The 23941-nt window shown below is 44.2% G+C and overlaps 1 protein-coding gene across 1 annotated transcript in view; it reads left to right on the top strand.

Moving 5' to 3' along the window:
• STUM (stum, mechanosensory transduction mediator homolog) overlaps positions 1-23941 on the top strand; it is a 44403-nt gene that overhangs the window by 10637 nt on the left and 9825 nt on the right. The window lies entirely within an intron of this gene.

Raw genomic sequence — 23941 nt, 5'->3', positions numbered from 1 at the left:
TTTCCACTGAAAAATGGTTCCAAGAATCTGAAGACTAAATTCTAGCTAAAAGTACAGCTGGACCTCCTTGGATCTACATACACTGAGCAGCTGTAAGGACATATAACTCTCATTGCCCTGCAATGCAGTCTGGAGTTGCTGTCCTAGTGGGAGGGGTTAACAAAGGATTTAGGACTGTGAGAAAGGACTGGTCACAAATGGAGACATTTGTGAGGTGTAGCCAGAAGAAAATCCCTTTCTAGCTATGGCATCGGCATGGTTCCCTGTACCTTCCTTCTGTCTTTGTGAAATGATTGTGACAAATCAGACCTGTTTCCAAACTCATTTGGACCAGACTGGTTATCAAGTAATCCGTTGAAAGAGTAGGTACATTGGTTTTGATGTAGTTAGACAATTTAGTTAGTGCGGATTCTCTGGATTGGGCCATTAAATTATCTCTCTTGATCTATTTAATTATGAAAGCATTGCGAAATCTTCCTGTCTGTATTGCAAGGATGATAATGTTTTTTGCTGCATGTCTCTGTTCTTTAGCTCTGCACCCAACAAACTGATCAATACCAGAGAAGGCTTAGCAGGGGTTTTAGAAAACAAATACTGATTTTTTTTTTTTTTTAATCAATATTTTAGACTCAGCATCACTAGATTTTTTTCCTCCTACTGAAATTTCATTGTGGCTACAGAGAGCTGGTGGGATGGTTCCTTGTCTCATGTAAAAGAGAGAAAAGAGCACAGGAACTACAATCATTGGCAATTGTGAGTACAAAAATGGTCTCGTTTTCTCTTTTAAAAAGCCAGAAGGTAATTTTATACATTGACTTGCATCTGAGTGCTTATTTCACTCAGTCCTGTGCTTCTCCCACACATCCCCCAAAACCAGCATTGGATTCTCCTGGCACTCCTTTGAAGCTGACTCCCTGAGGTGATCTAACTTTCGTCTTGTTTACATTGGTCAGCTGTACATGGTGACCTGATTTTTGTGCCTTGAGAGCTAGCCCCTTACATCGTATACTGCCACAGAAGGCTAGCGTTCTTTTATACCCACGTTGCAGAGGTGTAGATAGCTGTACAAGTGCAAAGCAGAGCTTGAACCAAGCCATGAGTGTGGATAGAAGAATGGGGAGGACTCTGTGTTCAGCCATCAGCCATTCTGTGTCACCAACCCATCTTGATCCAAATAACTCCTTACGCACAAGGGTGCCAACATGCAAATTCTCATTTCCATCAGAGTTAAGCCTCAGTATTCCCACTTTGGAGGGTAGATTCAAGGCAACATAGTTAAAAGTAGGATCTGTCTGCTTGTGCTGTGTGTGCAGCTGATACTTAGAAGAAACCTGTGGTTGATCCAGGAATGGAGTTTAGACCAAGCATTAGTTCCCAGGAACCACTCTTGCTCAGCAATTACACAGTGAATCCTTCTTTTACTGAAGCTGTGATGAATAAATGGTAACAATCCACCCTTCTATTATAGACACAAGGAATAAAAGATTTTTCTTCTGTGTATTAGCTAAAATACAGTATATATGGTACAACTGAAAATCTGGCCCACGTGTGTCTATGTTCTGCTCTCACATCAGTGCTTTCAATTCACTAGATGTTCTTTCAGTGCTCATTTACTCTCTGTGTGCCAAGGCAGAACTGGACAGAGAGGATGTCCCCTTTCTAGTTGCTCTGTGGACTCCAGGTCACATTGCTTGGAGCAGCAAACAGTCATTTGAACCAGTGCAAAACAGGTACAAAATGTTCCCATTTCAAGCTAAACCCACTTGTCAGAACTGAGAATTCACAACACACAGAGCAATGTAGTGTTGAGCCTCTAGAACCATTGTGCCTCACCTCTGCTCACCATTTTTGCTGCTTCTTGTAACATTGAGCTGGCCCCTTGAGGTTGCTCCTGTGAATAAGTATTACTTACTGTAAAGTAATACTGTAAAGACAAGTTGCAGAACTGAACTCTTAACATTGCGCTTAAAACCAGGGAAGACTCTTCCTAAGTTGCAGTACCAAGTAGGACACCCATTGAGAATTGTGTTTCCCAAATTAGCCAGCAACCAAAGCTAAAAGTCTGAGGCTGTTGCATCACAAAACTTACTCTGCTTTCTCCCTTACAAATACAGGGGTTTTTTTAAATATTTATGACACTTCATCATACACTAGTAAATGTTCTTTAGTATATTTTGTAAAAGGAATGATAACTAAATGACATGAGACCTTATTCCAGTGACCGTGATTTAAGTCTTTCCTGAGAAGTCCACTATTTACTGGTGTGAGAAGTGCCGAGTAGGTAGTCGAGCAGGGTTTTGCCACATTATTATTTCAGTAACACTGTGAAGTGCAGACTACACTCAAGCCCTGTTATGATACAGAAATATGAAGGAAGAGTTACATCATGTCACACACTTAGACTGTTTGCAGTCTGAATGGAGAAGTCAGAGGAAATAACCTGTTGAAGATTGTCCAAGAAGTTGGTGGCAGAACTGGCAAGAGAATCTACACGGACTTCTTGCAATTCAGTGCCTCAAATCATGCAGCCATACTTTAGTTTCCATTAATCTCTTCCAAGGAAACTGTTTTTAATGAACTACCTCCATCAGTCTTGGACTTTGTGTTCATCAGGCGGCAAGATGTTGTCTGTGCCGTGCATTAGTGAGAACACAATAAATAGGTAGGATGGACAAGGCAGTTTGTAGGTTGGATGTGGTGGTTACTCCCTCACGTGATCCTGTGATCTGCTTTATGCCTGTGAAAGCTACACGCTATCTTGTACACACAAGGGGGACTTCAGCATGTTTTAGTTAGTACATGGCAAAAAAACCAAAACCAAAACCCAAAGCCACACAAGCACAGATGCACCCTAGAGTTGCCATTTGAAAGAACACTGATTTGTACTGTATTTTGTAATTTAGTATTAACAGATACCTGCAGTAAGTAGGCTCCACTGTATTCCTTCTTGTCTACACCACAATGGTGTGCAAAATGGGGCCTCACTGTGACCTTAAAATTTACTATTTTAAAATATATTATTTATACAGCTGTGTAGGTGACCGTGGCACTGTACAGACAATGGAAAAAGAATGGGTCCTATCCCAGAAGGTTGTGATAGAAATGTAACCCCAAGAGTCAGATCCAAGTTAAAAGAAATCTTAATAAAAACACACAATACAGTGTAATGAAAAGAAAAATATTTCCTTGAGTTGTATGTTTAAAGGCAGAGTTTTAAAGGCACAGTTGGGACTTGTTTCTTAGCAACAAGGCTCATCTGAGCCATGCAAACACTGTCATGTTGGAAAAAGATAGCCTCAAGAAGAAAGGCAATATGAAAGGAGCTAGAAACATTAAATTTAGATGTCTTCCTGCTGTTGCAGGAGCATTTCATCAGCATTGCAAAGCCTTCAGGCAATGACCAAGGTGATTTTGATAAACTGTAACAATCAGAACAAAGAACTTGTCTTTACTTCTCTGTCTCAACAGGGAAGAATGGCAAAAATAACATTTAAAAATATGGGCATTGGTATTCCAGGGATACCATAAACCATTGTTTAGGTCCTGTCTTCCCTCTGTATCCATAATAGCATGGCTGTATTCTACACTGAAGGCATAGGAGTCCTGCAGAACAAAGTCCTTGCTCTGTTGTACCTCATACTGTCCAGTACTAGATGTTTCAGAGGAAGATCTGTAATGAACAGAGTTGAATGCAATAACCTGCCTGTAGCAAAAGCTCCTCCTAAAGGAGTTGATTAGCTAGCTGATACACCAAAGCAGGAGATAATTTTTATTAGTGTTATTTAGTCAAAATAGCTTAATGGCAAATGTTCTTTTTATTGGATGTATTAGATGGGATTCATCTACCTGTGCATCTGAGTTGGTTGCCATTATAATCTGTGGGGAGGAATTAGGTACTACCAGCACGTGACTCATCTCTTCTCTAAAATAGGTTAAGTGAATCACACCCTCTGGGGGCCTCCGTCTCCTTTTTTTTTTTTTTTTTTTTGACTGCAAAGGGTAACTGGCTCAGCTCGAGACACCTCCCTTGCAGATATCTGAAGTTAGGTCAGATGAAAGGTACCCATTAACTGGTTTGCAAAATAAGGCATTTGCTTTAATAATTTCAAAATACATCATGCATTGCCCACATATCTTTCTGGATCTCGTCTTGTCCTTACAAGAACTCATAAGCAGGGCTGACCTCCATGCTGTTTCCTAATGCATATACATCTACCATGTCTCATGTAATTTGTATATTTTTGAAGCTTAGACCTCCTATCTTTCTGATGAGTCCTCAACATAAAAATCTTTAATTTCTGTAGTTACTATCATTGCCCTTCCCCATAGCTCTTTGCTAGCTCTTCTCCAAAGTGTATGTGTATTGGGTGTTGGTAGCAAGGTTTTGGCAGCAGAGCGCTGCAGGGAAGGGAAGACACGTCTGTGAGAACAGTTGAAAGAGACATGCATGGAGAGCCCGTGCTGGAACAGGTACTTCTGACAGGAACTGCAACTTGTGGAGAGGCCATGCTAGAGCAGATTTGACCCAAAGGACTGCAGCCTGTGGAACAATCGACACCAGACCAGGGCAAAAGCATCAGGAGGAAGGAGTGGCAGAGAGGAACTGCTGTGAACTGACCACAGTCCCATCCCCCGTCCCCCCCCGCCATCCATTCTGCACTGCTCGGAGTGGGGCAGAGGTAGAGGAATCAAGAATGAAAGAGTGAAGTTGAACCTGGGGGTGGGGGGAAAATAGGGGGGAGGGTGGTGTTTTAATGTGTCTGTTTCTCGCTATCCAAACCTATTTTAATTGGCAATAAATTGATTTTCCCCAAGTCCAGTCTGTTTTGCCTTTGACTGTAATTGGTAAGTGATCTCGCTGTGTTTATCTCGACCCACAAAACTTTTTCATCTTATTTTCTCCCTCTGTCCTGTGGAGGGGGAGGGGAGTGAGAGAGCGGCTGGGTGAGTGTCTGGCAGCCAGCCCAGGTCAACTCACCACAGCATGTCACTGATTTCTGTAATGCCATTATAACCTCTTCCATAGCATCCCTCCTCTAGTACAGTCTAAAATCTTGTTAGCTTTGCTGACTGTAGAACACCTTGAGCACATGTTCTCGCTACACTGCTCATGGTGATATTTAGATTCCTTCCTTGAAGGATGTGCTGGATGTTCACAATGTTCTTTCCTTTATGCATTATCTATGGAATAGAAAGTATGAGAGAGGTCCTTGCACGCTCCGTATCAGTAGCATTGAGAGCTGCTATATTTACTAATGGGGCTGACGGGTGAACTCAGATGACTTGAGAACTGGCTTCTACCTCTCCTCGCTTCACCCCAGCCAACCAGGATGACGCCTGGCAGTAATCTGTGGTTGTGACGACTAACATAGAAAGGTTTCCCTTCGCACTATTATTCTGACTTCTAGGGCATTGACAACTCCATCAGAAACTTGATTGTGGCAGCTTAAGCAGTTACAGCTGAAGTAACACTCTCTGTTCCATGCTGTAGCTGGAGATTACACCACCTCACATCAAGAGATGGCAGAGGAAAATGTCTACTAATACCTCAGTGCAAAGCCATGGTTAGAGTAAGCTAAGTTTAAGTTTAGGAAAGCTTTGGTAAGACTTTGCACTGTATCTCCTGTGGCACAGATACATGTTCCGTTCTGTTGACTCTGATGTGGGCTTATAACCTATACTAAAACGGGATTAATTGCCTGGCAGCTGGTCCTCTTCAGCCTGTGAGTCCTCATATAGTTGCACAGCATAAGCACTTGATAGTACGCTATTAGACCAGTTCTGCTCTCCTCAAGTCATAAAAAACCCAGGACATACCATTAGCACTGCTTAAACAGGAAGAAATATAAACTACGACAGCGCAGGAAAGAGACTTTTCAGACGAACATTCTTTAATGTCCTGTAGTATCCTCATTTTCTGGTACATACTCATAATCCCAATGTGTATGTTTCACTTTCATTATAGCCAAAAGCCTTGGAGGGCAGTGAGGCTAAACTAGGAAAGCCAGAATTTGATCAAGTAACCTGACAGCTCTTTCACTATGGCCTCAGGCATGATTTAGCCTGGAATGCCTTGATTTCAGTGGGAACTGGGTGCCTAAGTGTTTTCAAAAGCCCGTGCTTTAGCTTCTCTGCCTTCCTTCTTTTGTTCTTCAACAGAAGGAAGGGAACGCTAGAACACATAATTACACAGACATGCACTGGGGTATCATTAGTAATTATGAAATGCTAAGGTAAAGCGAACTAGATGAAGTGCTGCTGTTGGTCAGTATGGACATTAGGAGAGAAGTGACAGTATGTTCAAAATAGAGTAAGTAGAAGAATATATGCAGAGTTATTTGCATATGTTAAAAAAATATTGAAGGATTATAAATAGTTTAGGGCCAGACGTTTGAGAAGGATAAGAACTATGTTCGTGTTCTCTCCCTGCTGAGCAGTTTGGCTCAGCTGTTAATCTTCACTAACTGGAAAATAAAAAGCACTTTTCCAATAGATTTGTACTGCCTTAATCCCAGATCTAGAAATGTGATGTTTCACATGGATCCCATGCATGGTGCAGACTATACCTGTCTTGTATGATTTGCCACTCAGCAATGATGAGACTGAACTTTCCCACAGCACCAGACAGGTTCTGCTTTGTACAGCCAGCCAACGTGTCAGCAAATGCACCAGGACCTTCTCCTGATACTCCTTTCTTCCTTAAGGTATTCTGTGATTCAGGGACTTCCTAGCCCACAAGTTGTAATTGCATCCCTGTATTGTAGTAGCTTTTGACTCACCTTTCTTCTGTGTGTATTTTGATCAGTATTAGTTCAATTAATAGTGAGGTGAGGTGATCACACTGTCTTACTCTGCCCAGTCCTCTTCCCACTCTCATCCCATCCCAAATCTGGTCTTGCTTTCTGTCAGATGGGCAAAAAGAAGAGCTAGTTCTACGTGACCCATAGGTACTAGCACATGCATTGGCTTGAAACATCCTGCTGCCAGCCATACCATCTCTCAGGTAAGGCATGGTGGGCTTTGTGCAAAGCGTCATTCCAGTTTCCAGACATTCAGCCAGAAGACCAAACACAATCCTGATGGCAGATCATGTTTGCCTAGTTCTCTGGTCCAAGAGCAGAGACAGGGTTACTGGGGGGCTTAAGCAGCAATATTCGTTCTACCTCTGCAGGAACAGGTTGGTTTTGAGGCTCTTCCTGGAAAGGGCAGGGTGATCTGAGTGTTGGGCCCAAAACACTTGCGCCTTCTGCAACAGTTGAGTACAGAGCAAGTTGCAAAGGCGAATGCAAAGATTTCTAAAGAGTCCTGGGCTGCCTCTTGTTTCTTGCAGGGGAATACAGTAGGAACTGCCAGGGGAGCTCCGCAGCCTTGAGCTTACACTGTGCTTAGTGATCCTTCACGAATCATGCATTTAGGCTAGTTTGCTCCACCTACACCCCAGGCCCACCTGTGATTCTAATTTTACTCAGCCCAGACACAAGCACCCAGTGCTTTTACTGTGTGCAGAAATTCCTTTTCTACATGAGGAGTACTTTCTGGGTGAGAACTAAGGCGGTCTGCACAACCCTTAGGAACTTCTCATTAAGGATTTCGATCCTTGGATCTTGAACCTAAACTTCCCTTCTCCCCTGCTGTCCTGTGTGCCAACTTGCCTTCCCCTGCAAGGAGCTGCCATAGGACAGTGGTTCCATTTGTAGAGCACAGTGTAATCATTACGGACTTGACATCCTACAGTAGGCCCTTCTGCTTAAATTATTGCACTGTCCTTATCACCGTAGTATCTGAGATAGAGACATGGTTTGCTGTGGATGGCTCTGATGTCCCGGAGTGTTGGTGGCCCTGTTCCAATCTGTCTCCAAGGAAAGTTTAATAAGATGCAGCTGCTTTGTGATGTGGTCCTAATGCGTTGACGTCTTTGGATTTTGCATGGAACAGACATTTTTCTCTAGAAAATACTAATTGTAAAATTTAAGGTAATTTTTCATGACTGCATCTGGTTAAACAAATGTTCCTTTGAATGACAATAACAGGCTTCTGCTATCAGATTGTTCTGTGTAGCACAGTTAGCTAAAAATACATGCTTTTTTTTCATTGCAGGCGCAATAAAAGATGGCAGAATAGCTCTAATGTGTCAAATTGTTGCTTTTGTACAATACTGTACTAGAAATTTTGTAAAATGTGAGGGAAGAAAAAATGCTACATTTTTATCACTGAAATGGAAGAAAAATGAATTATTTTAGCTAGAAATGGGGGGTTATTTAATGCTTAAGTGTAGGAAGCTCTAATGACTGTAGAAACACACTTTAGGCACCTGTGGGGATTAGCATAGAAGAATAAGGAATTCCTAAGTAGGAAGAGAACATTGTGGTATATAGCAGTGTATCAATGGTCCACTCTTTCAGAGAACGCACAGTAGCCCGTTCTTTAAGGGCAGGGGGCAGGGCAGAAGCATGGACTCACCACAGATTGTTAGTGAACAGCTTGCTTTCTGCCACTACTCATTGACTTTGGGCAGGACAAAGCATAGCTTTCTGTCATTTTGGTGGTTAGAACTGCAGATATCTATGTGTGTAAGAAAAGTATCTGACCTATTCATTAGTCTTATAAAAAAAAAAAAATAAAGTCACATAACAGTGATTTAACTGATTTAGCCTTTGTAAATTCCTAATATGAATGGGGACATTTGTTAGTTACGGAAATAAATTGTTGCAACAAGTTACCTTGTGTCACACAGGAAGCACAACAGATCCTTAATTCAAGGGTAGGGGTTTTATGTTGCAGGGTATACAAATAACAGCAACAGATGTTCATCAGCTCCAAAAGTAAAGTCTTAGAGTGGAAAGCGTTTGATATGGTGTGTGAAGGAGAACTGTGGCTGGAGAGTAAGCTATAGCAATTGAAGTGAGTGTAACAAAAGAATAACATTGAACTCGTTGATGTCAGAGAGAAAAAGGAATAGTATTTGGGGTGACCTGAATGCATGGGAAAAGGAGAGGGCAGAATTAGATACATAATTCTCCTTTTCTCTTCACTTGCGAGCCTGATTGATGGAAAGATGGTGGTTGGTGGCGTCATCAGTGAGAAATATTCACTATGCAGGGAAATGGAGTTTGATTTCGTTGTCTTTGAGTTAAGACAAGAGGATGTTCAAGCAGAGATACCAGAAAGACTGGGCAGGATGTGGGAGAAGTGTCCTAAAGAGATGCAGGAGTTTGAGTCACTGGCATAGAGATGGAGATGGCACATGAAGGCTCATGTGCAGATGAAGTTTAAAGAAGGCATGGTATGGAGGGAACAGAAAACAGGGGGAAGGGAATTGCAAAGGCTCAGTCTGTGCCTCTGTGAAATAGGAAGAGAAAAATGGTAACGTAGAGTGAGAGATGTTGAGGACACAATAGGAGAGAGAAAAAAGGCAGATGGCAAGATGTCAAAGAGCAGAGAGCCCCTAAGGGGCTCCAGAGCAGCTTAGGAGCCAGAAATACTGCAGATGGAGCAGAGGTCCTGACGTTTGCCCAGGCTCTTTGCAGACCTTAGTGAGAACAGCTTCAGCAGAGGGGACAGAAGCCTCATTTGTAAAAGAGGAGAAAACTGAGGTAACGTTGCAACATTTACAGGGCAAGGAGAGGGAGGAAGGTGGTTAGCGTAGCTGGAGAGACAAGTGGAGCTGCACGACTGACACAACTCTGTCGAGGCAGACTTACAAGAGGCCTTTTTCTGTACTGGGGTAAAGTGTAGTTCTCACCTTAGTTTCAGCTGTGCAGTCCCATAAACTGAATTCACATGGTAGTGCGAATGCTGTTATAGCAAATCCAGGCCAGAAATGAGCTTAAACCAGAATCAGCTATTAGAAGCTGTGAGGTTACAGGAGCTAGATAACTAGTCTCCCAGCTGTACAGCTTCTGGGCACGAGGTGAGCCTGGAGAGCCTGCCAGGATCACTGGGCACCATGGTCCTGCTCAGCTAGGGAGCAAAGAGAGCAACACCAGCTGCTGTATGGAGCAGAGCCTGTTCCTCGTACAGCACAACAGACTTGCTAAAAAGTTAGGAAAGTGCGTGTATATGTATAGGATCAATTTTCTACAATTTCTAATTCTGCTCAAATTGCATGGATGCATACTTATGTTAGCCCTGTTCAAGTTCCCATTTGGATTTGATTCATCAGCCTCACACAGAGCAGCAGGCATATTATGTTTGCCATGGCCTGTTACTATTATTTAAAAGAACTCTCTTTCTGCTGTTTGCACTTCTGAATTGCTGCCAAGATCAGGTTAGACCTGATGAGCCAAATTAATCCCCAGTGTAACTCTGTGGCAGTCAATAGATTTATGTCAGAGATTAATCTGGGCCCAATATAGATGTATTTTTTGGCAGTAGGAAAAGAACACTGACATAGGAATGAATAAAGGTTAGACGGATGGTCCCTCAGCTGAGCCTGCCCTTTCAAGAAGTGTTTTCCCTCTACACCCACCCCTTCTTTCCAAGGAGATGCATTTCTCTGCTTTCCCTGCTGCTTGGTCCGGAGTCCTGAACCAGGGGAGCCATGCAAGGTACAAATGGCGGTCCTCAGTGGGTTGGAGGTTATGGAGCTTTTTGAGCAGCTCCGGAGACCCACAGGCTCTTGAGAGAGACAGTACGTAACACCAGTTTCTGAGAAGGTATGGCCAGAGTAGCTTTGGGGATATTCAAGAACTGCAGTATGAGCTCTTTGGGAGACGGAGAATCTTCTGGAGTTCATACATTGCCTACCACAAGGAGGTCCTGGCCCTGGCTGGCACTCAAGTAGCAGATGTGAATTCCCTTTCCTCTGCAGGACTGGTACCCCCCAAAAACCAGCCGTGTTTAGAAAACATCATGGAAAACTAGGTAAGAACTGACCATAGTGAATTCCAGTTTGTCAAACTGGAGGACATACAGAAGCAGAGAAACAACATCTTTGTTTAGGTTGTCAAGTCTTGTGTTGCAATGTCAATGCCGGGTGTCAGGGTTAGTCCCCTGCCCCCAGTCTGATGGCTTCTCAGTAAGGCAGGAAAGGACATTTAAAAGTCTGAATCTCATCTCAGATGCACCCTTTAACATTTAGATAAGTGCTTCCAGCAGTCTTGCATAGGAGAGTTGAACCATTTTACAGTTGTCCCTAACCTTATTGTAACCTATTCAACATGAGAATTATAAAAAAGAATGACAGGCAAGATGAAACTATGATAATTTCCAGTTTCTTTGTATAACACTTTCCCTGGTACATCTCACTCCATATAAATCTTCTCTAACCTCTGAAGAATGGTGTCCTTGAATCATTGTATCATAGAGGTATTACTTTTCATATTTCACTGAGAATAATTATGTGCTATATTGTGATGTTGGGAACTTGGTTCTTTGTGATATCTACGAAGAAATGCATATGCATTTTTGTCTAATGCTGACCAGTAGCTAGATGGCAGATATTGGAAATTATTTGTTAAAGGGAAAATCTGTCCTGTAATGGAAATAAGTGTAAATCGGACGCTATTTCCTGCAAATTGGGAATGCAAGAACTCTTAGAGATGTAGGTGTGCAGGGGGCATTCAGATGAAAAGACCACATGTAAAATCTCACAAGCCCACATGGCGGTGCAGAGGCCCAGGCCTCGCTGGACACGTCTTGGCTAGCCAAGTGGCATTAACTGTTTGTGGACAACCCAGCTCCTGAACAGGACCCAGTATTTGTCTACGTTTCTGACCTGGTCAGCTAAGCTGTGGTGTTTCCCTTAGCTTTGCTTTCAGACAAAAAAGGACTAGACCCTGCAGGAATGATGATTTTATCCAAGTTGATATTTCTTTTAAAGAAAGAAGGCATTTCTATATAAAGTGCTATTTCCCCTTGGTACAAAGGCAGCTCCCCTCAGAGGCTGGCTGAGCTGTTTGATATGAGCGTGCATGTGCTCAGGGGGGCAATGTCAAAGTGGAGGGGCTATTGACTTGAAGTTCGCCTGTTTTGACATGATCAGCAACTCACAAGCATGCTTACTGCTCGGGTGTACTGATTGCTATGGGAGTAATTGCACCTGATGTTTAAGAACCAGAACAGCTCTTCAAAAATAAATTGAAAAAAATCATGAGGAGCCCTATGTTCAAGAGCTGTTAGTCATTGTAGTGGCAGAAGGACATGGCTCTGGGAAAAGAAACCGAGATAGATCAGCTAAGCCTTGCATAGAGTAGTTACTGAAATATCAGAATAGCTGAGACTGGAAGAGACTTCTGGAGGTCATCTAGTCCCTCCTCCAAGTGGGTTAAACTAGAGCAGGTTGCTCAGGTCCTTGTCCACAGTATCACAGGATACCTGCTGATGCAGATATAGTACAGTAGCCTCCATAATCTCCACATTTTCTCCACCCTAATAAGAAATCTGCCTTTTAGAAAACTATGCTAGCTGGACTGAATTCATTTGTCTTGGCTGGTGCTCCTATTCACAGAATCTGTAAAGTCATGGGTGACTCCAGCCTGCTCTATTTATGGAGCCTGGACTGGGGTGATGTCAGGCATAAGGCACCACAGCTCATTTCTCCGCTGCTAACGAAGAGTTTCTTTTGTTGGTCTGCCTGGGGCCTTTCCATGGGGAGCCAAACAGGCTCTGGAAGACTCCAGATCTTCTCTCTGTCTTCCCTGTGGGAGCAGGACTGTAGACAGCAGGTCACGCGTAGAGGCACACTCTGGCTATGTGCTTCACCTCTATAATTACAGCGCCCGCCCTCCTCACCAAAAACCGTGTGGGTTGGTTACAGCCCAGCTCTGTGTGGATCCTTGTCCTCCTCATCCCACACTGCTCTTCTACAGAATCGGTAGTGTTTGAATCTGCTGTTCAGGGATGTTAATGTGGGAAATTTCAGTTAAAATGAATACGAGTTAAGCCGCAGAAAATGTTCCCTACGGTTTTGCTGAATAGGATAAGACAGCTTTATATTCTCTATTAGGTAAACTATCATGAAATGAGATTTTTGTTTGTTATCTGTCTGAATCACCTGAAGGTACCAAAGCCAAACTCAGAGTGTAAAGCATCATCTCCTAAATATTTCAGATGTTATGTACATGAGTAAAACAGCAACTTTGCAGTGGCTTTAGTAGATAAAGTGCTTTACCTTTCATCTAAGAAGGAATAGTGCTTTTGTGAAAACTGTCCTTTAAAAGCAAGTCCTGGTCACTATTTGACTTACGGTAGCACTGAACAGAACAACAGGGATATAGCCCCGTCATGTTAGGTGCATGAAAGATGGTAAATTTCCTGGGACAAGGACTACCTAAATAGAAAAGATACTTGAAAGTAGTGGTGTTAACACCTTAATAATGTTACTCCGGCACTACAAGAATAAAGTTACAGCTTCAGAATTATTTAGCAAACAGCTGTAAAGCCAGGACTGAATTCTGGTCTCCCAAATCATATTCCAGACTCCTGGGTGCAGCACCATACCTCCGGGCTACAGAGCGCAACTCCATGTCCACTTGAAGTCCCTGCTTGAGATGCTTTGGCTCATAAAATGCATGCACTGAGTTTTCCGGATTAAAAAAAGACCTTTTTGTTAGTCTCCATGCTTGTCACTGCAGATCTCTGAACGTTTATGTCACAGTTTTGTTTTACATTCCTATACTACTTGAAAGATAGCTTGTACTTTGGAGTGATTTTGGAGGCTGGTGCACTTTATTACACTTCCATTTCAGCTGTCTTGATCTGTAGCAAAACCTCTAATTGCTCTGCATCCCCATCTAACTTTCTAATAAGATTAATTCTGTCTTGTGTCTTGGTAGTCCCTAATTAACATGATTTGTCTTCACAGTTAAGGACTCTAGGGTATCGCAGCAAGCTCAGATTCACCGCTCAGTGAATCTTAGAAGTAGTTAATCTATCCTTCCACGAGCAGAGCAAATGCAGTTAGGTAGCTTCAAAGGGCTAAATTCATTGCAAGGCAGTGATCAGAAAGACAGAGGAGGAGGCAGCTCAGCTGCAGACCTCACCTTGAACTGTGGCTGCTTGGCTGAATGCAGACAGGGCAGGAGAGAGACACTCTTACGCTGCCCTTAGCCTGCTGCTTTCCTTCTGCTGAATTAGAGTGCCCTGAGATGGGCACTAATGGCACTTAATTAACCTGTGGGAGGGCAGAGGCAGGAAAGCAAGTAAGCATTTGATCTGGCTTCACCCAGTAAAGCACCGAGTGCCATTCTGAGCCCTTACACTAGTGTGGAAGTTGAGACTGGAGGGTCACGCCCGCCTGCCTCCCGCTCTGTGCCCAACAAAAAAGAGCTTTCCCTGGTACAGAGAATTAAGAATAAACTTCAGTTCATCACTGTATAATTGGCAAGAGCCTTTGTGAAAGCTCTTGAGAATCCATAGCCTTTTCCTCATTATTTTTCCACTGTTACGCAGCTCTTATTTCCAGGGGCATTTAGGAACTGGAGGTATCAGAAAGCCAAAAATCTTTCCTTTCAGGTGGTTTCATGGCCACTCTGAAATGAGGAGGGGCTCTCTCCAGACATTCTGCTCTTGAAGCTTCCAGGTTTGTAAAGTTTGGATGAAAAGCCACATCCAAATTATTTCAATATCAATAGCATAAAATGGAATGGCTCAGAGTTTGTTTCTGGATGTATATCAAGAAAACAGAAAATTGATTTCTGGAAGTGCTTGAGAAATGTGAATTAGGATCATAGTCTTAAAAATAAGAGATATTTTAGTGGAAGGTTGTTTCTGTTTCCTTGGTTCCTCGGTCACTTGGATCCCGAGCTCCTGCAGCAGCTGGGTGCAGAGCAGCCCGGGACTAGGAGAGCCATGGCAAAGCACCCAAGCTGGTGTTCCTGGGTAGCTGGTGGGAGGAGAGGGGAACACGAGGTGAAATAAGCACCTGGTTTAATAGCAGACAGTATGAATACAGAAAGTTCTGCAAGGCAGGAGACAGCAGAGAGAAACTAGCAAGTAGAGCTGTTTCCATGAAACAGAGCTTTTAAGTTGCTGATAAAACTACAGAGCAGCAGGAATGCGTCCACTTAGGGCAGATGAGCTTATAACAAAATGCCCTGTGCTGTAAACAGTGGTCATGTCTTTTGTTGTCCCTTATGTTTGTTGTTATAAGTGGAAGCCAATTACATTATTTCTCTCAATGCTGGCATACTTAATAAGGATGCAAACTAATTAAAATTCTCTCCTCATTTCCATTAGCAAAGAAAAAAGTAAGCATCGAGCAGAAGCAAGGCTGCAGTGTCTTGGTTCTTTTCATAGTGGTGCCCCTGGCTAGCAGCAGAACGAGGGACATGTCATTGAGCCTCCCTGGCTCTTTGTTCCGTGTCTGTAACATCCAGACAGCCTGTGGTGTCCTTCACAGCAAACATCTACCTTACGAACTGCAGAATACTACTGGGGAACCATATTAGCTTTAACCAAGCCAGTCTAGCTGTGGGCAAGAAGCAAGCCAGATTAGTCTATGCCAAGCTCAAGCTGCTAGACTGCTCGCTGTGCCCAAAGGATGACTTCTTTACATCCAGCAAAGCATCTCTCTATACCACCATAGTCAGCAGGCCAGGTGTAGTGAATAGCTACGGTGTGACTTGGACAGCCAGGGATTCTCAAGTGACCCAAACAGGAGCCAGAACAGGTTGGGAAGGAAGATGTTAGTGAGGCACTAGCGTTACATCGGGAAGAAGCTGGGAGTAAGTGACAGATTGCTGTTGTGTTCAGCGTTGATCTGAGTGTCAGCTAAGATACTGTGATAAGTGGCAAAGAATTTCTCCTTGCGGCACGTTATCTTGGAAGTATGGCAAAAGATGATACTTCTGGTGTAGATGGGCTTATCTTAAGCAATTAATTTTCTGTGACTGTAGGTGGTAGGTAGTGTTTGGTGCACCCTTCCCATTTCCTGTGTCTAGGTTTCCGTGTAGCAATATTTTCCCCCCATTTACTTCTGGGAAATTACAAGTTCTCTCTAGTGGTTCATACTATTATAAAGCATGATGCAAAATGTCAGTGGCAGTTCTGGAACCACATCTTTTATACAAGAGGGGAAAAAATTTGTTTGGGAGTCAGGCAGGTACAACTTGCAAAAGTAATTCAGCAACAGCAAGTCCTGGCAGAAGTCTGAGGTCTGCCCCACCACCGTGGATTATGCAGTGGGGCCCTGCATTGCCATTCAGCAGAAATTCTGCATTGCCATTCAGCAGAAATTCTCCAATCATCTCAAATACTTCAAGCACACCCGTAATTTTAAGCATCAAGTCAACAGAATTAAGCCATAGGACTGGATTGGAAAACTTCACCCAACGATCATGGAATGTCTGGCAGTGGAACAAGCTGTACTGCAATCTCACTATTTATGGGTGGCTGCTTTTAAGTGTTCAAAATATTGCAGTGCTGCAGGGTAAAAATAATGCCAATGGCTCCATGTATAATTAAAGCTTTAGTAAGACACTTCACCTTCGTGCAGCCCCCCACCATGTAATTTAAGATTTCTCTGTGTATTTTTAGCCTTGGAAGTCTGTGAAAGTTTGTTGCAGTCAAGTTTTGAAGTTTGTGTTAAAAAACTCTGCATTTTCAGGAGAGTTAACTTTTTCTAAAGCATTAAATATGAGAAAAATCTCATTTTTGATGCAAAGGCAGTGCTATCTTACTTGCACGTGGGCTGTCTTCTGTAGATGCTACATAAACACTGTCAAGTCTGTTCTGACCACATGACACAAACCTACTAATAACAAACAGATGCAGAGCTCAGTGCTGGAGCTACAGCAATGTACTGAAGCAGTTGTGATCAGTCATGAGCATATAATGCTTTGGGACATGCTGGACATTTTTCATGTACGTAGGGAAACCAGAAAGCTAATCCTATATACAGCCCGCCTTTTGCAGACTTGGGAGTTGGAACAAATGCTGCGGAGACAAGAATTGCAAGTGCCAGCTCTCACTTGTCAAGCAACTGTATATTTTTGTCCGTGGCATGGCCAAAATGACCGTACAGAGCCAGAATTCACTTTGAACGTCCTTCCGATATGGAAGTGGAAAATAAAAACAATGTACTGGCAGAAGCTAAACAAAGCTTTTTTAATAGCAGGCCATGGAGGAAAATTCATGAGCTACTCTCCATGGCAACATGTAGGTTCTGTCACGTTTGCTGCCTCCACTCTCTCCTCCTTCCCTTTCTCTTCTCCCTCTCCTACTCTTCAGTTCCCACTGTTCTTGCCCGGGTCCTGCCTGCACCACTGTCCATGAGACCTGGCATTTGCAGGCGACCACTTTGCCACCAGGTCTCTGCACATCATTGATGTTCCCCCCTTGCAGCAGTGATTGTTACGCCTGGCCTGTGCACGTGGGATTCAGATTTTCAATTCCAAGAGGTGCTGCCTGGGACCAAGCAAGCCTCTTGTTTTCTAAGCTGTCCACTGCTCCTGCTCTTCTTCCCCCTCAAATCATTAAAGCCACCTATCCGCCCTAGCCCCCTTGCACTGTATTTGGCAGGGGTAGGCTTTAGTCTGTATGGATACTGGAAAGGGAAGAAAGCTTGCCAATGGCTGTTTAATTAAACTTTAGCCTAAAACCCAAGCTTTTAAGATGTTGGTCTAAAGCACCATTATTTCTAGAAGAAAACCAGGTAATTGTGCTGAGTCATGGCTTACTTCCATGGCTGAAGTGAACTGCAAGGGGAAGGATGTAGGGGATGCCACAGACACTCAGGTTGCGTGTTCTCTTGGGTGGGACACCTAAACCTTGCTGACGCTGCAGCATTGTGTTGCAGTCTTACCACCTCTACATTCTTTATATTTCAAGAGAAACAATTCCAGCACCCACTAACAGGTGAAGAATTGCTGTGTAAATGACAGCCTCCATACCCTGGACTAACACTGGCTCCAGCCCGTAGCAGCACCACAAATTCTTCAGCGCTCCCAAGCTGCTCAGTGCGAGAAGGCCACAGACACTTCAGCTGGATGCTCTGCTCCAGGGGTGCAGCTGTAGTTGCGTGCACCTATTTTCAGAGGGTGCTGAATGGCAAGTGGGTTGGTGTCTTCCATTGCTTGCTTTGAGTGCCTCTGAGGAAACTGGGTGGGAATATGCCTCCTGACAAAGGAGCACATGTGGCCACAGAGCTGGGCCCAGGTGCTTGTGAATGGTTAGCTTCCTCAGGAGGACACCCTCCAGCTTCTGCAGCTCTGCTTTTGCTGCAAACCAGAGAGATTCGCTGCATGCCCCCTGCCTGCAATCACAGCTCTCAGAGGAGGCTATGGGAAGAAGAGGCATGGTGGAGAGACGCTGGCAAAAGCGCTGCACTTGCAAACTGCAAAAGCCACAGTAGTTCACACGCAGGTACATCAAGTGCTCTTCTGGACCAGCCTTTTCTGTTCAGAGAGCTGCAGTAAGCTTGGAAAGAAAGCACTCGTCTCAGAGGGTTTAGGGGATACACTTGCGCTGGCAGGTTTTCTCTGATGCAGCCTAAGCCCTACTGCGTTCCAGTGAGGGGAAAACTGGGGACACTGGTGAGCACTCACGCTAGCCAGAACACTTCCAGGGGGTTTTACCTTGTGTCTGTTTTCTCAAGGAAAGACACAAACAATTCTCTGCTTTAGGAAACTTCAGCAGATAGTCAGCCTGAGTGTTAATGCTTTGCAATTTCATTTTATTGTGTAGCCCAGCTCTACCCACTTAAGCAGAGGGGAAAGGTTTTTGGCATCAGCAGATGCTGCTATAGCCCTTTCTTGGGCAAGTTTTAGTAGTTCTCTTTCCCTCGTCATAATCCAAAGGCCTACAGCTTAGCATATGGATTAATACCAAGGATGAAAGGCCTTCACAACTGAAACAACTCCTTACAGTTCAAACTAGAGTATAAAAACAAAACCAGGACACTTAGGACCCAAGGATGTCTTAACCAATAGATACCACATTCACTGTAATGCTGAGGAAACAAGTGCAATCCTTATTACCCTTCTCGCACAATTTTTCTGACTCACACAAGCAAGAACCAGTATATCTCATGAATTTTCAGCACATCCACAACATCTGCCTCACACACCTGCCAACACTGTTTAATGACAGCTAATAATCATTTTACTTAAAAAATTCAAAGGCACATCAGACGTGTCCCCACACAGAGCACTCCCCTGACACAATACAGCTATACAGGTATATCTCATCCCCACAAAACATACACTCATTAACTACATCTCCCACCGTCGATCCAACAGCCTTCCTTGCTCCCACAGACACCTCAAATTTCATTCCCCTCTCCTTCCCATCTTTGCCTGTGCTTACCTGCAGCTGTGCTCCAGCATCATGACATGGTCTGATTTTTCCCTCTGGGAGCAGGAAAGGAGGCACCATCCCACTGCCTTGTTTACTCCCTATGGTGCTATAGGGGAACATCTTAAATGACCTCCAGGCTTGTGGGAAGAGGAAGGGATGTTTCCCAGCCCCTCCCTGGCTGCAGGCTTTTGTAGGGTAGGGACCATGACTAGCAGCAATTGCTCCACATGCTGCCCCTGACTGCAGTAATTTGGGTTTCTGCTGTTCCTCCACCTATAACAGGGCAGCTCATCAGATGTGATTTCCTTGCAGCAGAGATGCTTTCTGTTGTGAAGTTTCAGAAACCTGGTAGTCAGTGGGAAGCCCACTAACAAGTTGTCTGTGTGCACAAATTACTTACACTGTGGCCATCGGTGTCTCATCTTGCTCTGGTTTGCACCCTGGCTCCAACCAGGCTCCCACTTCTGATGTTTCAGGGAAGGTGACATCAGAAGTTTTCTCACAGCCAGGTTCTCCACGTGAAACATGCCAAGCTCCATGTCTGGCTGAAGCTCCTGCAGAAGTGCCCAGGATAGGCTTTCTTGCAAAAACAGGAGAGAAAAACTTCTCTCATGCAGCTTAAGATATTCCATAACGCAGTCACTGCTGCACTTAGATAGCATGGAGGAGACTGTGCTCAGGACAGGCCATGGGCTTGACCTCATGTCTTCCTCCACCCCAGATGAGTGACCCTAACAGGAGAGCTCTCTCCAGGGTGTGAGTTTTTCCTCTAAGAGAATAAAAACCAAACTATTCCTCTCTCATACTATTTTGGTGTACTCTATGAGGCCAGGAACCAGCAGGTGATGCTCTTGGGAAGGCCATGGCTGCAAGGGTACCAGCATACACTGGAGAGGGGACTTTATCCTGTGTGACAATGGACCTGAGAGGAGAGAAAGGGCAAAACCCGCTCCTTTGTCTCTCCCTTTACAGTGTTGTCCTACAGATAACACATCCCCTTTGTGTTCAATGGGTTAAACTGTTGAAAACAAAAAGCCTTCCGTATTTACTGATGTAATCTAAAAATACCCCAGTTCTGCTGACAGCAAAAGCAAACACAGCCTCCCAGAGTCTTTCTTCCCTTGCCGAAAATGGCATGTGGTGCCCGGCTGGCTGACACTGCCCCAAGTGAGACGAGACGAGTTGAAAGAGCAAGCTCGGCTTCCCATCCCCTCCCAGCCTTGCTGCACATGGCGCCTTCACCCTCTGCCCCACAGCTGCTCCAGAAGGGCAGACCTCAGCTCCCACTCATCCCTCTGCCCAGCCCCTGGTACTTGCTGGCTCTGGGTGCCAGTGGGCTGCATGGCTTGGCCAGGCGTCTGCAATGGGCCCTGATGCCCCATGAGGCTGAACGAACAGACTTGTTAGGTAGCGTAGGACATCTCTCCACTGCCTCCCCGCTGTCCCCAAAGAGGCTGTATTAATTCACGATTCAGAATAATCCCAGATATACTGCATTTTGGGTATTTTTCATTGGGAAGATATAAGAAATGCTTGATATAATTTACTTATGTTGGCATAGCTGTAGGGGCTTTTAGTTTACATCTGGTTGCAAAGTTAGCAGTTTATGTTTGCTGGTTACACTCACAGCCTGAGACCTTTTTGGACAGCTGATTTATTTGGCCAACATCATCCCAACTGCAGTTTGTGTACCAAGTTTATGATTTCTAGGCTATAGGTATTCAAGCGTCTGAATGTTTGGTCAGGAAGGAAAATGGTTCGGTGCCCCAGCTCTGACACAGCCAGGCAGTATCAGCAGATACAGCTTGCTTTCCTTCCTCCTCCTCCTCCTCCTCCTCTCCACCTCTGCTTCCAGATGCAAATGCTTCCATATTCGGCAATGTGTAACTACGATGGCTTCTTAAGGGGAAACCATCAACCTTGGCAAATGCATTTAAGACTCTTTCTTCTGCTTCACATTTTAAAGCATATGTGAACTAGAGGAAAAATACTTCCATCTCATGTCTGCTGGCATGTCTCAAGTCTTGTATTTAAAAATGTCAACAATCTCCCAAAGATTAGTTAATCATAAATAATAAAGAAAATGCACTGCCATTGGAAAATGAATTGGCTCCTGTGAGTAGGAAAGTGGCCTGAAGAGGGAATCAGAAGCCAAAGTTCATGAGATTTTAATCCTAGTTTCTGTATCAATTCCCTGTCCAGACGGGGACACTTACTGCTTTGTCTGCTTTATTCCTTTCTGAATGGGACTAGACATTAGCTTAGTCACTGTGGTGTTTAGGGGATTAATTAGCTAATTCAGCACCTCACTCTAATGATGTAACAATCTTAAAAGCTTCACTGGAAGGATTTGAAGCTGTAGTTTAAGAATTATTGCTCATTTATGACCTTTTTTGTAACACATCTTGGAAGAGTTAAAGGTAAGGCAAGAGGGGAAGATTTTCATTTTCGTTTTAAAAAGAGACATGCATTTCCATTTGGCAAGATTTTGCATCCTGATGGGAAAACGTAAACACCCAGTCTCTGATCTTGCCTCAATCCATATTTAATCTCAGAGAGTGCTGTGGTGTAACTTTGCAGACAACAGTTTCAGGAAGCATAGGGGAATATTCCAGGCTTCCTTCTGCTTTGGAGAACCTATAAAGGAAAAAAAAGGTAGGTGAAGCAGGGCAGAGATCTCACATAATCCCACATGGAGGACACAAAAGACACGGAAGACAAAGCCACAGAGCAAAAGACAGCCTTTCTTTTAACAAGCAACGGGGAGACTTATGCAACATCCTTTGGGATTAAAATGATTTCCCCTCTTCCTCTGTGCAGACCCTTTTGTTTTGGTAGATAAGGGGATGAAACCCTGCCTGTGAAAGCCGAACAGTCAGAGGACGAAGCCCAGGGGAGATTTCTCACACGGGAGAAGATGCTGCCCCTCTCCCTGCCGGCGATGCTCTGCTGTAGGGCTGCCTCCCACCGCCCCAGCAGTGCTCACCCACTCCCCTCCGCCACGGTGCCGCTCCACGGCTGCTCCGTGCCCAGCTTCGGCGTGCGGCAAAGGGAGCGGGTGGGAGTACGAAATGAGATTGAGCCAGCGGCAGGAAGACGAGCGGGGTTTTAGGAGCTGGTGAAGTGTTAGGAAGATGCTGGAGTTGAAGCCTGCAGAGGATGGTGAGATTAAAAATAGGCTGTAGCCAGCCTTCCCCAGCATTTCGGCATCTTAACTGCCTGTTATCCTTGTGACCCACTGAAGAAGAGGCAGCAATGGAAGAGATTATCTCTTCCACCACCCTGGCAGTGTGGGACGAAATGGTATTTTGCTCCTAACCAGATCCTTCTGCTCTCTCTGTCTGGTGAGGTCTTCTGGAAAGATGTAAACTGAGCGTTTCCTCCCCATCTTCACTCAAACCAAGGGACTCCCTCCTTCCCCCGAGTTCAACAAGGCACTTGTGTGCACTGAAGATGAGCTCATTCATTCACATCTTACAGGGCGTTTGCAGGCTTCCATCCTTTGACAGAAAAAAGGGCAATTTTTGTAGAAACCAATGGACATCATGCTGCAGGATTTTTAATTCAAGACATTCATTAAAGAAAGCATTTCACAGAACTACATTATCCAGTACAATCCACATCATTACACCTTTGTATCTACCTTAGCAATGCTGTATTTATATTAAAAAAACCCCAAAGACAATTCATAATGATAAGAGGTGTTGAAATGCATACCTATATCAGGTGACTGGACCTCCTGGCCAACAGCTCGTACATTATAGGGGTCAGAAACAGTTTCTTCTGCTCTTTGTCCGTGCTGTGTATTTCTGCAGGTTGGTTGTGGGACAGACAAGGCTTCCCTGAGCTGCGGGTTTCAGCTAGCCATGGGCCCAGGACATCAGCTGCGAATAAATGATCAGGCTTGTCCAATGTGGTAAATTCAGGAAGAATCTTTGTAAAGGCTGCTGTGTAGTTTTTTTCCCCCAGCTTTAACTTTCATACATCAACAAGATCCTTCATCTGAATTATTTTAGGAATTCTGAAGGGTGTTTGCAAGTTTTGTAAGTTGGTCTCAAGCAGAGCCAAGGGCTGCAACACCAGGTCGCCTGGCTCCAGCACTGTTTTAGCTGCTTCCGCTTTGTTAAAACATGCTCTCAGGTAACAACTTGCGACTGGGGAAAGCGTTGTGCAAAGATGCAGTGCCACATTAGCACCCTTTTTTTTTTTGTGTGTGCTCCTTCTAGAGCAGTATTTGTGAATAGTAACAGACTGCCAGACCCGTACAGCTTTCTAGAGCCAGTCCTGCTGTAACTCTGGGTGCAGTTTTCCCTTTTAGAGCTTCTGTGTAGTAAATGTTCTCCCCAAGAGAGAGCCACCAGGCAGAAAAAAAGGTACACTGGTATTTCCACAGACACACAGCACTCCCTTGTAAACTGCCTACAGTGCATAAGTGGTTACTGATGGGTGGGGGGGAAGGAGCCAAAACCCAAAGAGTGTTTTTTCTGTCCTGGTTTTCAAGTATACGTATTGGTGTAACTCAATGGGAGACAGTAGCGTGCTCGAGTAAGATGTGGCTGTGCCTCCATTTGTCATCCTGTAAAGTGTTTCCAGCTTTTCAGCACTGCAGTGGGAGCACAAGAAGTGGGATGCTATTAGAAATGGGTCTAAGGGAAGGAATTTGACATGAAGCCATGGCTTTCACTGGGCATTTTGTTGCTGCTGT

The sequence above is a fragment of the Gymnogyps californianus genome, chromosome 3 (genome assembly GCF_018139145.2).
Source record: "Gymnogyps californianus isolate 813 chromosome 3, ASM1813914v2, whole genome shotgun sequence".
In the NCBI taxonomy this organism is placed as follows: Eukaryota; Metazoa; Chordata; class Aves; order Accipitriformes; family Cathartidae; genus Gymnogyps; species Gymnogyps californianus.
Note: the sequence above shows the minus strand (reverse complement) of the source record. Positions and strands in the feature narration are given on the sequence as shown.